The sequence below is a fragment of the Mytilus edulis genome, chromosome 9 (genome assembly GCF_963676685.1).
Source record: "Mytilus edulis chromosome 9, xbMytEdul2.2, whole genome shotgun sequence".
NCBI lineage: Eukaryota > Metazoa > Mollusca > Bivalvia > Mytilida > Mytilidae > Mytilus > Mytilus edulis.
Window position 1 is genome coordinate 50,133,299 of NC_092352.1, and position 14,829 is coordinate 50,148,127.

At 31.6% G+C, this 14,829-nt stretch overlaps 1 long non-coding RNA gene across 1 annotated transcript; it reads right to left on the reverse strand.

Moving 5' to 3' along the window:
• Nucleotides 1-7,543: 7,543 nt before the first annotated feature.
• LOC139488529 (uncharacterized) lies at nucleotides 7,544-11,976 on the reverse strand. The gene is made up of 3 exons (XR_011656023.1): nucleotides 11,518-11,976; nucleotides 9,343-9,541; nucleotides 7,544-7,933 (listed from the first exon to the last, which is right to left on the reverse strand). It is a non-coding gene; the product is annotated as an uncharacterized lncRNA (long non-coding RNA).
• Between the last annotated feature and the right edge of the window lie 2,853 nt (nucleotides 11,977-14,829).

The window sequence follows — 14,829 nt, forward strand, 5'->3', positions numbered from 1 at the left end:
GTTTGTCATTTAAAGGCAAAATTTACGAGTGGTTACATACTGTGAACGTATTGCGGAGTAAGAATTGGGAAATAACAGGTGGGAGACGAAATGTACATATACATAAACAAGGTTAAAAAAAATTAATATGTTGAATCATTTCAGGTTCGACTGTTCCTTGTTAACATTGTCATGAACGATCGATGCAACCTTCTCGTGCTTCACACTGTTCGAAAGATGGATACATGTTCTATAAAATGATTATTTGATGTTCAAATATATAAAAGAATCTGCCTTAGCTGTCAGACAATTGGGAATAGGCAATTTTGCTGGTATGCAAATAATGAATTTTGCAGTCACCGCCTGCTTTTAAAATTTGAATAACATATTTGCGTACTTTCATGATTTCTTCTTTCTAATACTTCGGGAATCCTTACTCGATCTTGTTCTTCTAAGGGCACACGAAATAGTTACAGCGGAAGTAATGACGTTGCTAACATAAATTGTTATTTTCGCGACGTCAAACTATGACTTATTGGGGAAAGATTCAGTATTCGACTAATTTTTATCATACAAACTTATTAAACTTGAAAACGAGTTCATGGACCCCTCTTTTTTAAAATAGCATTTTGGTTTGTTTACGTAAGAAGATTATTTGTGGCAATTTCCATGAAAACGTAAAAAGTGCAATTGTTTTTAATTTTGATAAATATACAGCAAAATATGTCGCTTTTTCTCAATTCATGAACATTTGATAAATATGAGTTATTTCTGAATAAAAAATGCATAAATATTTAGGATACTCACAACATACAGACATTACATATTATTTTAACAAAAAAACTGTTTGTGTTTATCTTTTAAAACAAAAAAGTTACGTCTTTCTTTCGAAAGGGAAATTACGGCCACAAATCCGAATTTTGAGCAAATATACAAAATTTCGACCTCATTTTACTCAAAAGGTAGCACATGAAGGTATAGTTTTTATGACATATTTGATTTAAACAGGTAAAAAGTAGTATATATGGAAATATTTATCAAAATGTAAATACGGGATCAAAACTGTATCGTATGCCCTTTAATCCCCGCAGTACATACTATCTCTTAAATAAATGAAACAACAAATCCGATTCGTTCAATCGAAGAGAAAGTTGATGACAAACAATGAGCGTATAATAAAACAAGTAAAATATACTTCGGTTAATGCATTTACACTCTGAACAAAACAAAACGAATCATTTTATTCTTAAGTAGTGTCTCTTTGGTCGTCAATGTGATGTGGTTTTATTAAAGATGAATATGAACAAGGAAACTTACCAATTCGTAACGATATTAGTACTTTGATAAAGTCGTATGTACATGTTTATCCTGAATCATTTCTTATTTGCGACAATACCAAAGCGTTCATTTATTGTATATGTAATTCGTAAGAGGAATTATTCGGTATTCCCAATATTCTACATTTTTTTCCATTAGAAATCATTTTGTCTAACAATTTGTATTAAAAAGTTTCAGAACGACAAAAAAAAACAATAACACCATGGAGACATGCAAATTTGTTATTACTCATATATCAGACAATATTTACTCAAAAGAATGAACTAGGAGACCAAGAAAGGAATTATTGAACCTTTTATACACATATGTATCTATATGTTTTGAAGGAAATAATCACAGTAATAAGCCACATTTGGTTGGAATAACTTCTAGGAATTTGTAATTTAAATTAGTAATATGTTAATATTTTCGCCGTTTTATACTCCCAATCTATACATTTTGGACATTTATTCCACATACTTTTATAATCAACTTCATCTCGGAAAGATTTAATGTCACCTATGTATTGTGTATGGTGATTAGGTTAGGAACTATGTGGGAACGTCACGTTAAAAACCCTAAATCTGCTGCGATGTATTATTTGCATTTGCAACGTTTTTGTAACTGCAAATAAAACAACGTTTCCGTCACTGTTAAAAAAATGCTTGAGAAACTAAAATAGGTGCAACTACTTCTTTCTTCACATCAAAATTTGTTAAAACCCCAGTAACCGCACAAATATTATCAACAGAGTAAATTTTCGTTATAACATCGAAGTACACATTCCCTTTAATAAAATAACATTATTTCGCAGAAGGAACAGATACGTTTGTCATGTTGAAGTAATCTGCAGATTCAAGCGGGTCGTAAGTGTGGTCAGAAAATATCGAAGCAACATTTGTACTTTCATAGAAACCAGTTTCTTGTAATTTACTGTTTTCAACATTTCTGGTTAGATGTTCATTATTTTTATTCTGGGTATTAATGTATATAGACATGTCATTCAATGGTACACTTCCGAGTAGGTTGTAAGTGTGGTCAGATAATCTCCTAGCAACATTTGTACATTCATATGAACTAATCTGTTGATTTCTACTTTCTTCTCCTTTAGTTGTAAAAGATTCTTTATTGTCCTTGTCATCGTTAATGTATCTATACCTGCAATGGAATAGCTGTATATATAAAAAGAAGATGTTTGATTGTCAATGGAACTTCTTTTCACAAGAGATCAAATAACACAGAAATGTGCAACTATAAGTCACCGTACGTCTGTCATCACTGAGCAAAGTCCATTCTGCACAGCAGTCAGCTGTAAAAGGCCATAGCGGCATACAGTTGATGTATGTGAAGTTAGCAGCCGGTTTGTTATTCGTTATTCGGTATTCAACATCAAACCGGCTGCTCACAGTCTGTTTAATATTCACTTTTTCTAATGTGAATATAATCAAAACTTAAATATTCGATAACATTCATAGTATTCTACATGTAGTTTTATTTTGTTACCAATTAATTAAGTGATTTTAAATTCGCGTTGTCCACTTATGCAAATCGAATATTTCTCTTTGTGACCTATTTATTTGTATCAATAGAATATAATCAAGAACGAAAACGTAAAAGGGGATATTTCAAGAATCAAATGGAACGATCCCTCTATTAAGATTTAAAAATAGAAAATAGAAATAGAACCCACTACGGAAAGGAAAAAAAATCTATTTTTAAATGACTAAATATTCAGCTTCATATAGTAACGAGGGCATTAAAACTTGCGGAGAATTCTTGATATCTGAATCTTCATAATATTATGCATATAGTTTGTTTATAACGATATAAATGACCTCACAAGAAATGTGTACCGTACCTTCGTCGGATGATCCAAATAACAATGATGATGCAAATCACTACCAAAATCGCCACTGGTATAGTCACTCCTTGAAATGTAGAAAATATATGTGTCATTTGAAATTAGTTTTAAGTTAAATTTAAGAATAACAATACTTGGTCACTGCACATTGCATAAACATGGACTAGTTTACTTAAACCAAAGCTAAACACGATAGCTACATGTTGTACATGGGTTGCTTGTTCTTACTTATGGACCTAAATTACAGAGAACATCGACAAGTATTGCTGGTCAATCCGTTAATTTAAGATAAAACAGAACTAAGGATGATTTCATTATGTGCAACAAATTGTTGATTATAGCGTCTTTTTATTGATTAAAAGTTCATTGTTTAAGACGTTGATATTCGATCGCGATCACAACGTTTAAGAGCACGGTTTTGACAATATTCAAATCATCTAGATTTACGTACTGTAAGAGAAAATTTGAACTCAAATTGAGAGTAAAAAGGAAATTATAATCGAACACAAACTTGAACATTATCTCGTGCATATGATACACCAAGTAAGGTTATGTATTATATACCTAAGATTGAGGATCCGGCGTCAACAGACGTAAAATTAACTAAAGTTGGATTTACTACATATGTCGTTGATTGTTCTGTGCCTAAAACAAATTTAGAAATTTATGCTGAAAATAAAGTTCAAAGGAAAAATAATCATAACAATAGGAAATGACGGCTGCAAAAGATACATAATATAACATAAACATTTGAAAGAATAACATTTTGATGGGATATAAATTCAAAATGGTGAATGCTAGACAACAATGCTGATTCGGAGCTCACACTGTACATGCACATGTAGGAGGCATTATTAAGGAATAAGAGTACTAGAATTGTAGTTGAAGTTTTGAAAACGTCGCAAATGCAGTTTTTCTGGCGATGCGCAGAGGAGACAGTAAAACGGGTTTTTGCGACCGTTAAATCAAATTTGACAGTGACAATGCTTCAACTACAGTACAGTCCACGAAATTAAATGAATGATTTTGGCGCAAAAACGTAATGGATATACATGACGTCATACAAATTGAAGGTTATTTTGTTACTTCCACGATTCAAATTTGGATAAAATCACATTAAAATGACGTCTTATAGGTAAGTGTTGTTTTATTTTTGATAATATTGTAGTAATCGAACATTTTTTTATCCATCAATTCAAAATGGATGGTTCGTCCTTAGTTACAACTGGTCAACCTTGGATGTGACGGTAACTTTTAGCCAATGAAAAATAATGTTACATAAAAGTTGCATTGGAATGTAGTATAACCATTAATCTTGAAATTGTCGTAATTGACTCCAAGCATTTTGTTAAAAGATTAATCAAGGGTCATAGCTTTTGCATGTACCGGAAATGAGTTAAGCTTACTGAAATCTACCTGTATTGGAAACTGGGTTAATACTAGAGTTGGTAACTTTTTATGAAGAAATTGACATGCAATTGCCAGTTTTATTGCCACTGGTACATAATTTATCAAATTATTTCTATAATCAGATGAAGATGTTCAATCTTTTTGTGTTGTTTTTTACCTCTTGTCAGTTATTCTGACGCCTCTAGTTCTATATATGCCAGTAGTGCTATCCACTTAACACTACTTTTGATTTCATAACTGTTTTACTTTTAGTTTAAAGTTTTATATAAATGATAAAGGAGCCTATATTACATGAAGGACAATTCTAGAGGAAAACAAATCCCATCAAATTTTGGTTTCATTATTTATAAAGAAAAACAAGATACGGACATTGGTTTTTGTTTTTTGTCTTATTTTTTAATTCTACTTTCTAATGAGTATATACTTCAAATTTATAACGGTATTTAGAACAATATATTTTAAACAGAAGAACAAACCTCCTGACATTATTTTTTTAATTGACAAGCATTTCAAATCTTCACAACACAATGAACCAGCTACTTTTGTTGTATTGCAATCTGTTATATCTTTTGTGACATTGCATTTGTATACAATTGTTTCATGGCCATCCCCGTGCAAGGAATAAGACAAGGTCTGTTATTCTATCGGGTATTGTCAATAACCGTTGCTATTCTTATGTAGGATTTGTTTAAAGATCTACAGACAACCTCAGCATCAAGATCATTCAATCCATAACTACACATGTTCAGCTTCTGTGTGAACGAATGATGACTAATTTCTACCCGGTGATCATTATCAAGACTCATCACATGCAGATAATCTACTTTATGTAAAACAATAAATCCAAGAAAATAATATTACTCATTTTCATTACCTTGATTTAACATATGATAAAAATTCCATATAATCCCGCTCGCAGCTTCATGGTTTAACTGCGTTCTTTCCAAATATCTTGTATCTTATTTAAATGACCTTACCAATAACATGAATAATGCTTGAACAGGCCAATCATATGATTGAATACTTTGTTGTATGTAAACAGGTTAAACGATTGATTTGTTTGTTTCTTTGAAAAATCACACAAAATCATTAATAAATCGTTGGTTTGCATTCATCAATCATACATGTTGATTTGCTCTTTTCAATCATGAAATGATTATAGTTTTTACACGATATGTTCCTTTTTTCAGTTTTAATAACCTTTCGTTGTATGTATTCGATCAGATCTGTTGTATTTGATTTTATTTCGGACATAATTACATGAAGACATTCAGTATATCATAATTTCAAAATTAACAATAACATTCTCGTCAATTAGATGATAATTGTTTGCAACTTACTTTTCAAGTCTTTTTCTGTAACATTTTCAGCAGAGATGGCTGTAATGTCAATTTCCTTATCTAGGAATAAAATGTCACAATAGATAATTACATGATATCAATTAGTATATTGATGAAAATTTTCCACAAAAAGAGTACTAAAATGGATGAAGGGCATAACGTAATTCCTCACTCTTATATCGATTGCTGTATTTTGAGTAGATAATAAACAGCAAATGCATACACGAATACATGATAAAAAGACGGTAACAATTTTGTTCAAGAAAAACAGCAAAAAAAAAAAATAAAAAAAATAAAAAAAGCAAAATCAATTCGTTACATTTTGGTCTTCTTTCAAATAATAAATTGACTCATTATAAACACCACCAGTAGAAGTTTTACCTCCTCCTCCTCGTCATCTTCATCATCATTGTCATCTTCATTTTCGTCATCGTCGTCGTCATCATCGAGGTATTGTACATTCACATTGATCATTAGGATTTTTAGGTAAATACTTATTCATTTTTTTGTTAATCAATGAAACCCATGCTGTTTGCCGGCCATTGTAAGACATACATTAATACGAAATCAAGTTTGGTAATACGGGGACATATCGCTACTTTGTATTGCGACAGAAATCAAACTGTATTAACTTATGTAGCTCCTTGAAAAAACTCTGTCACGTGAAATGTTTCAAACCAAATTAGAAAGCCAGCTCTTATTTTATTATTTTACACGTTTGTTTTATTTCTAGAAAAAATACATCGACTCATACAAATATCTTCAGTTTTATTGATTTAGTAGAATATGACAGTTCTTGTCCATTCAATTTTGATGTGTTTGTCATATGGTTTTGCCATGTGATTATGGACATTTGATTTGATTTTCCGAATGTTTGTCTGCGTTCAGTATTTTTGTGTTTTTACTTTTTACAATATTTAATATGAGTTTTGTCACATACTATTTACATATTTAAGATATGTCTAACCAGCATACAAACACAATTGATCGCCATTTTGCGATACATGGTAGTTCAGATTAACATCAAATAACATTTGCGAACATGACGAAATAAAAACACTGGACACTTTTAATTTGCAAAACACTCATTTGCAAATCCGCCGCCGCCTCAAACAAGAGCTACAATATCATGTATATAACCAAAATGTGCAGAATTACATGGGATTCAATAATTTCATTGGTTTTCTACAGTTACTTTCATATTTATTTTGCAATTTGAATTATAAAAACATGGGATTTTCAATATCCCATGGGACAGGGCAAAATCCCATGGGATTTACCATTATCCCATGGGATTTTGGTTAAATCCCATGGGATTTTTTTTTGTCCCATGGGATTATTGTAGTCCCATGGGATATTTGTTGTCCCATGGGACAAAAAAAATCCCATGGGATTTTTATTATCCCATGGGATTTTTAATATCCCATGGGACAAATTAAAATCCTATGGGATTCTAATTGTAAATATATAGATATGAATAAACAGTAATGTGTATGTTACAATGTATTCTATTTGGTAGTAAATTATTATAAGATGAATCTTTTTAATTGAATATCTTTTTTTCTTGGGAAATGTTAATTTAGCATATTGTTCTTTAACTGTTCAAAACTAAACTTTTAAACAACAAAGCAGATAATGTAAGTATCAATATATGTTTATTCATGAATTATAGAATACTTTCTTGAAACACAATTATTTGCCATTTGAAATCAATAAAAACTCTATTGTTAGGCTTAACATACTAGTAGCTATTTAAGTAAATCTATTTTTTTCACAATATCCCTCAACACAAAACATAAATAGTTTCTTATCATCCAGCATTGATTGATGGTATAGTCCACTTTTTGGACATTCAGCACAGAACTTTGACATTATTGTGGTTTCAATATTTTTTTGAATTTAAAAGAACTTCAAATCATTGACTGAGTGATGAAAATAATAACTGATCCAACTTTTTTCTTTGAATTTATTCTGGTCTTGTTTCTATGTTTTCTCCATTTATTTTAGGTGGTGAATTTCAATCCTTCTGAAAAAGAACCAATAAAATCTAAAGTAATGGATTATACAAAATTGTTTTCATACATGTAGCAATAATATGATTTTCAATAAAAATAGCTATGCTGTATGGATTTTACTGATTGTTAAAGGTTGTCCAGTGTCATCAGTTGCTAACGGCCTACATCCTTTGGTCTCTGATGGAGGGTTGTCAAATTAGCAATATACCACATCTTCCTATTCTAATACCATATAACAATCAATTAATTTATTCTTCTTTATAAAATTTGGGTATTTTCCCAAGTTATATACATAATATATATATATACTGTAAATTCAGAATTAATGCAAGTTTTTTTTTATTGCGAAAAATGCAACGGAGTTGTACACGCAATAATTTAAACTCGTATTATGAAATATTTTATATGGATTAAACAGGATTTTTCAAAATCGTAAAATTTAAAATCGCATTTAAGTCTAAAATGACAGAATCGCAATAATAAATGCACGCAATAATTTATGAATTTTACAGTATAAAGATCAATGTTAAAAGTTAAACTTTAGACAACTATAATAACTTTCCATTATTCACAAGAATTTGCAATATATTATACAAAATGCAGACAACAGAAACAATATTTCTTTAAGCTTTTGAAGTTCAGACAGATTTCAATTTGTGTTTTATTTCAATGAAAAAATACCTTGAACATATTGGAAATTATAACATTGATACAAACAAAATATGTATGTTTTATCCTTTTTTTTTTTGTGTTGTTGGCTTGCTGTCTCATTTTAATATACATTTAAACATACATCAATAATCTTCTTCTTTATTAAAAGTAAAAATGGGATATTTTTGATTTTGATATCCCAAAACATTATAGTTCTATCACATAACTTATTACCAAGTTCAAAAACACCAATGTGTTTGATATTAATTTTAAGACATGTATAAATGTTCCAGACCATATCAGTATTCGGATCTTACTTTTATGGTCCAGAACTTACAGTCCCACCATATGTGTACAGTCAGACCATTTAAGTATACTTGTACTGTCTGGTACCAGCTCAACCAAACCTGTGTTTTTATTTTAACTGCAATTAAACTTTTTGTATTAATCTATTAAAGATTTCAGTTATGTTGATCTGTACTGTACATTTGTTTGCAATAAACTTGACAAACTTCTTAAAATTGGGCAGACTGTATGCGTACAGTCCAAATACTTGTTTGTTCTGGAACATAAACATGATTAACAAGCATTTGGCAGGATGTCATGCTAAAATCCCATTAATATTAGTACTAAATTTTGAGTATATACATGTAAATCCACAAGTTACTTACTGAAATTCATGGTGAACACTCACCAAAAACTTACAATTTAGAGGAAAGACTGGAAAGATGAATGCACTAACACTATCAAAACAGAGCATAAAACTTACCGAAAAACAAGATGTTTTACATTTATCCAGGAGCAGGATAATTGAAAAGTTGTTTTTTTCTTTCTCTGCTGTCCATCATATAACCTTTGAATTCATTCATGCAAAATATGAAAATCTGCAAAGGTAAGACCTAGAACCTCAACTTATCCACATTTTGAATTTTGAACTGCATACTTGTCCTTTTCATCTTGCTGACAACCTAAACATAAAAAAATGATAAAAACATAATTCTAGATTGAATTTGTGTTTTTATTTTTGTTGGTACATGTACAAACAATTTTCCCAACTTTAAAACGAAAACATCATCACCAAAGAGGAGGTCATACTAACCTCCGAAATATTTAAACAAACCGAAATTATTACTTGATTAAGATCTTGTCGTAAATTAATGGCATAGATACTCTTATTTTTGAAAACTTGATGTCTATTGCATACTTATATTCCTTTGTACGAGAGTATGCATATTAAGATGGATTCCATGGACTTTAATGTAAGCATGATTAATTTTACAGTCACTGACAGTTTTTCAGCTCTATGTGTACATTTTGAGAGAATCTTGCAATACTGTATATTCTGATATTCAGAACTTATTGTGAGGTTTTTATTAATACAACTGAAAGCTGTATCTCGTTTTCATTTCTAATACATATTTATGAGCTGAAGACCAGTGCCGAATTTTTCTCACTGCATTGAAGACCCATAGGTGACCTTCGGCCGTTGTCTGCTCTTTGGTTGGGTTGTTGTCTCTTTGTCAAATTCCCAGTTTCCACTTCCCATTTTATATCATGTATGCTGATTTTTCTTAAATAACAATATTCAATCATGCAATTTTGTCTATTATTGAAAATACGATAAGCAAAAATAAATGCACAAAAAATTTAACATTGTTATATATATGTAAAAGACTTTTTTTTTAATTCAAAACAGTTGCCTACACTGTTAATTTCCTTGTTTGATTTCATATTTTTAAAGCCTTTATAGCTAGCTAGATGGTATGCCGGGGCGGATCCAGCAATTTTAAAAAGGGGGGTTCCCAACCCAAGACAAAGGGGATGATCCTATATTCATTTGATTTGTTTTATTGTCTCATACAAGAATATATATGGTTTGACGGTGGGGATCAGGGATCCTGAAATTTTTTCACCTAACCACTGGATGACAGGGAATCTCAACCATTTAAAAGTTTCTCAAACATGTGGGGGTGGGGGTGAACCCCATGGACTCTCCCTATATTTCCTTTGATTTGTTTTATTGTTCTATACAAGAATATATAAATATGGTTTAGGGGTGGGGATCTTGACCGTTTACAAGTTTTCAAACTAGAGGGGGTGGGACTTCACTTTTATTTTATTTCATTATTATTTTATTGTCCCCGACAAGAATATATATGGTTTAGGGGTGGGGATCTGGATCGTTCACAAGATAATAGCACATTCTCAAATTGAACAGAGTGGGGTAACCCCCAAAGACCTCCTTTTAATTTCATTTGATTTGTTTTATCGTCCCATTCAAGAATATATATGGTTTAGGGATGGGGATCTGGACCGTTTACCAGATAATAGCATATTCTCAAATTGAAAGGGGTGGGGATTACCTCCCATGGACTCACCCTCCCTTCTTTCTTCCCCCCGAAATACCTTTTAATAAGCCCCAATGCACAGATAGTTCACAGTATTTTCCCTTGATTTACACTAAAGAATATACACTATACAGGTGTAATTTTTTTTTTAAAAGATGATACAACTGAAGACCACCATGACCACAGTGGTGGATCCAGAATTTTTCATAAGTGGGGCCCACCGACTGCCTAAGAGGGGTCTGCTCCTGCCATGACTCAGTGATTCCATATATAATCAACCAATTCTTTTCCCAAACAGGGGGCCCTGAACTCCTGATTCCCCCTTTTTTTTCCCCTCATTTCAATCACCCTGATATAAATTTAGTTTTATCACTTACAATAGGAATGGTTTGAATTCCCCAATAATTCTTATATACCATTAATATCAACATATTTCATTTTTGATAAATGAAAGGCAAAAGTTTTCTATGGGTAGAAATGGATAGTGGGAAGCTTTCAGATTCACACCATGCCGGGTTTTTATGACCCTCGTTGTTTGCGGACTAACTATTTAGGCCAGTGGTGGATAATAGTGTGCGTGCATTAATCTTCTATACCTTCTTAATCAATATATTCAAATACTGACGGCAAGTGTTGTAATGATGTATCAATGTCTTTTTGAAATCACCGTGCTATTTACATGTGGGATCGAGAATGCAGGGGAAGGAAACTTGTCAATTATGTTTATTTCTAAGCCAAAATAAAATGAGCCGCCGTAAAATTAACCTTGGGTAATAACAGTGCATGTAAGGCTCGTCTCGGAGGGGTGTCTTTTTTTCTGTCTTCTTTTTATGCCCCACCTACGATAGTAGAGGGGCATTATGTTTTCTGGTCTGTGCCTCCGTTCGTTCGTCCGTTCGTTCGTCCTGTTTCAGGTTAAAGTTTTTGGTCGAGGTAGTTTTTGATGAAGTTGAAGTCCAATCAACCTGAAACTTAGTATATATGTTCCTTATGGTATGATCTTTCTAATTTTAATGTCAAATTAGAGTTCTTACCCCAATTTCACGGTCCACTGAACATAGAAAATGATAGTGCGAGTGGGGCATCCGTGTAGGACACATTCTTGTTTTAGTTATATTTTTAATAACTTACACTTTTTTCCATTATTCTCTTTCTTTCACTATTCTTTATTCCTTTTTTTTTCTTTGTCCTTTGTTCTCTATTCTGTTATTTAACATCCATACCCTCTTATGTGTATGTGGACTTACTGTAGTTTATTTTTTAGTTCTGGCAGAGATATTAGATACAATATATATGTCTCTGGTTCTGGTATTATGCGATAAGTCAATTTCTTTTTCATGCAGTGTCATGAAATATAATGGTTTTATGCATATCAGGCAAGATTGTGCGCAACATTTTAATAAACAATTCAACACTATATACACGTTATGTGAATTTTATTAAAATCGATGAAGAACATGAATTTGGCAGCTAGTGCCCCTTAAACAGGTAAAGTTCAATTAACAAATTCTGATCTACTGGCATTCAACACCAAATTACTTACTTGCTGTAGTGTATATTGATAAATGTGATTGATAAATGTGATTGTATATTGTCAATACCTCAACATCGAGAATACGTCATGCGAGGTGTTGGTCGCTACGTTTGATACGGGGTCAAAGGTTGCGGCTTCGAGACAGAGAAAACAATCCAGGTAAAAAGTGTAGAATTTTGTTTTTGAAAATTTGAGTTGTAAATTTTCCTAAAAAGTACTTAATTCCGTTCATCTAATTGTAAATTTTCCAAAAAAAAGTACTTATTTCCGTTCATCTATTATGGGTATAAACTAAACTGAACAAGAAAAGTATTAGTAAACAGACAGAAAGTCCGACGTTGAATTAATTATTTTACAATTAATTGTTTAAATATATGAGAGAATGTTTTAGGCGAATTTTCTTTAATTACAGATAAATGTATTTTAGGTTCAGGAAATGATTTATTTTTCGGGTACGTCTAAACAACCGCTCAGGACCTCCTGAGTGCACTCAGGACATACAAAGTTCACTCAGGACCCATTACCGTAATCATATCTGCACACATGATGGATGTTTATATTCGTTATACGCTTCTTATTTTAGAGTTAAATTTTGGTAGAAGTTGAAATCGCAGGGGCGGATCCAGCCATTTTAAAAGGGGGGGGGGGTCCTAACCCAGGGCAAAAAAAGGGGGGGTTCAACTACATGTCCCCATTCAAATGCATTGATCGGCCAAAAAAAGGGGGGTTCCAACCCCCCCCCCCCCCCCCCCCCCCCATCCGCGCCTGAATCGAACTTAGATAGATATGTTAATTCTTATAAAATAATGAGGGCACGTGTCACTTATTACACAACTACTGAGCCATGAATTATCCAATCAACAAAATTGATTGGATTATCTTTATTGTTTTTTAGGAATTGTATTGTTTAGTTCAGTTTTACCTTTAACATGAATTTGCATATAGAAAAAATAAAACATATATCTCATTCGATGTGCTTTTTCAGTTTATTTTTCATGATGACGGGTAAATTAATTTGTTGTGTTTTGCAGTTCACGAATAAAGAAAATTATTTTATAGTTGCGTTTTTTTTTCTGAAACAAGTTCGATTTTTGTTTTTCAGTGTGATTCTTTTCTCTATCTCTCTCTCTAAATCAAGTTTTTAAACAAACACAATGTTGACTGAATATCAAATTTTATTACATTTGTATATCTTTATTCTCAACAAACCATTATACAAGAGAAGACAATTATGTACAATATTCAGTTTAACCTTAACGGAAATCTGTGCACGAAGACTTAGTCGTGGTTTGAACGGATTTCGTGTCAATAAACTGTCTTCGAAATAGTCTTTCTTTGTTAATGTTTGTGTCATTTTGGTCTTTTGTGGATAGTTGTCTCATTATCAATCATACCACATCTTCTTTTTTAAAATTTCTCGCTACTACAATCTAACTTACATATTTTTTAGAAATAATTATACCCAAAATATCATAATTTTCAAAAAACGGAGACGAAAACGGAGACAAGTTCATTTTCAGAATTTATTTTCTCATTGAAATTCGTTTCAGGCTTGTGAAACTGGACAAAACGACTTTAATTAGAGAAAAAAAAATTAATAAAAACGGATTTCTTAAAATATTCGTATAACTCAAAAATAAAATTCCTGGACAAGTTCGATAAAAATGAGAAATAACATCTAACTACATGTATATGAGTTTGATTGTTTGAAAAGTACGGCTTTTACCGTTTAGAACGGATTCCATATACAAAACTTTAATTAATATAAATTCTTTTAAAGTATGAACATTTATAATTATTTCCCTTTTCAAACTCGTGCAAAGAATTAATTACTGGTCCAGGACATGATAATAAAATTAAGAATAAAACTTAAAAATTTATGGAACGAAATTTTAATAAAAGACGAAAATCTTAAAACATCGTGATATTCATTCTAGACGTCACAATATTACTTCCCGCATGGTCACACTGTACTAACAACACAATGTATAAAACAACAATAAACATCCAATTAATTTTGTTGATTGGATAATTCATGGCTCAGTAGTTGTGTAATCAGTGACACGTGCCCTTATTATTTTCTAAGAATTACAAATTCTACCAAATTTAACTCTAAAATAAGAAGCGTATAAAGAATATATGCATCCATCCTGTGTGCGATGACTATAAAGGGTCCTGAGTGCACTTCGTATGTCATGAGTGCAATCAGGAGGTCCTTCAAGCGGTGTTTAGACGTACCGTTATTCTTCTGGAAGCTTCAATTTTTTCTTATCAATAACTTTTACACAAGGAGACCTTTTTTTTTTTGACAGCATGAACCCCAGTTAATGAGCAAACACAAATTAAGAACGAAAATCGTTTACAATTAAATTTT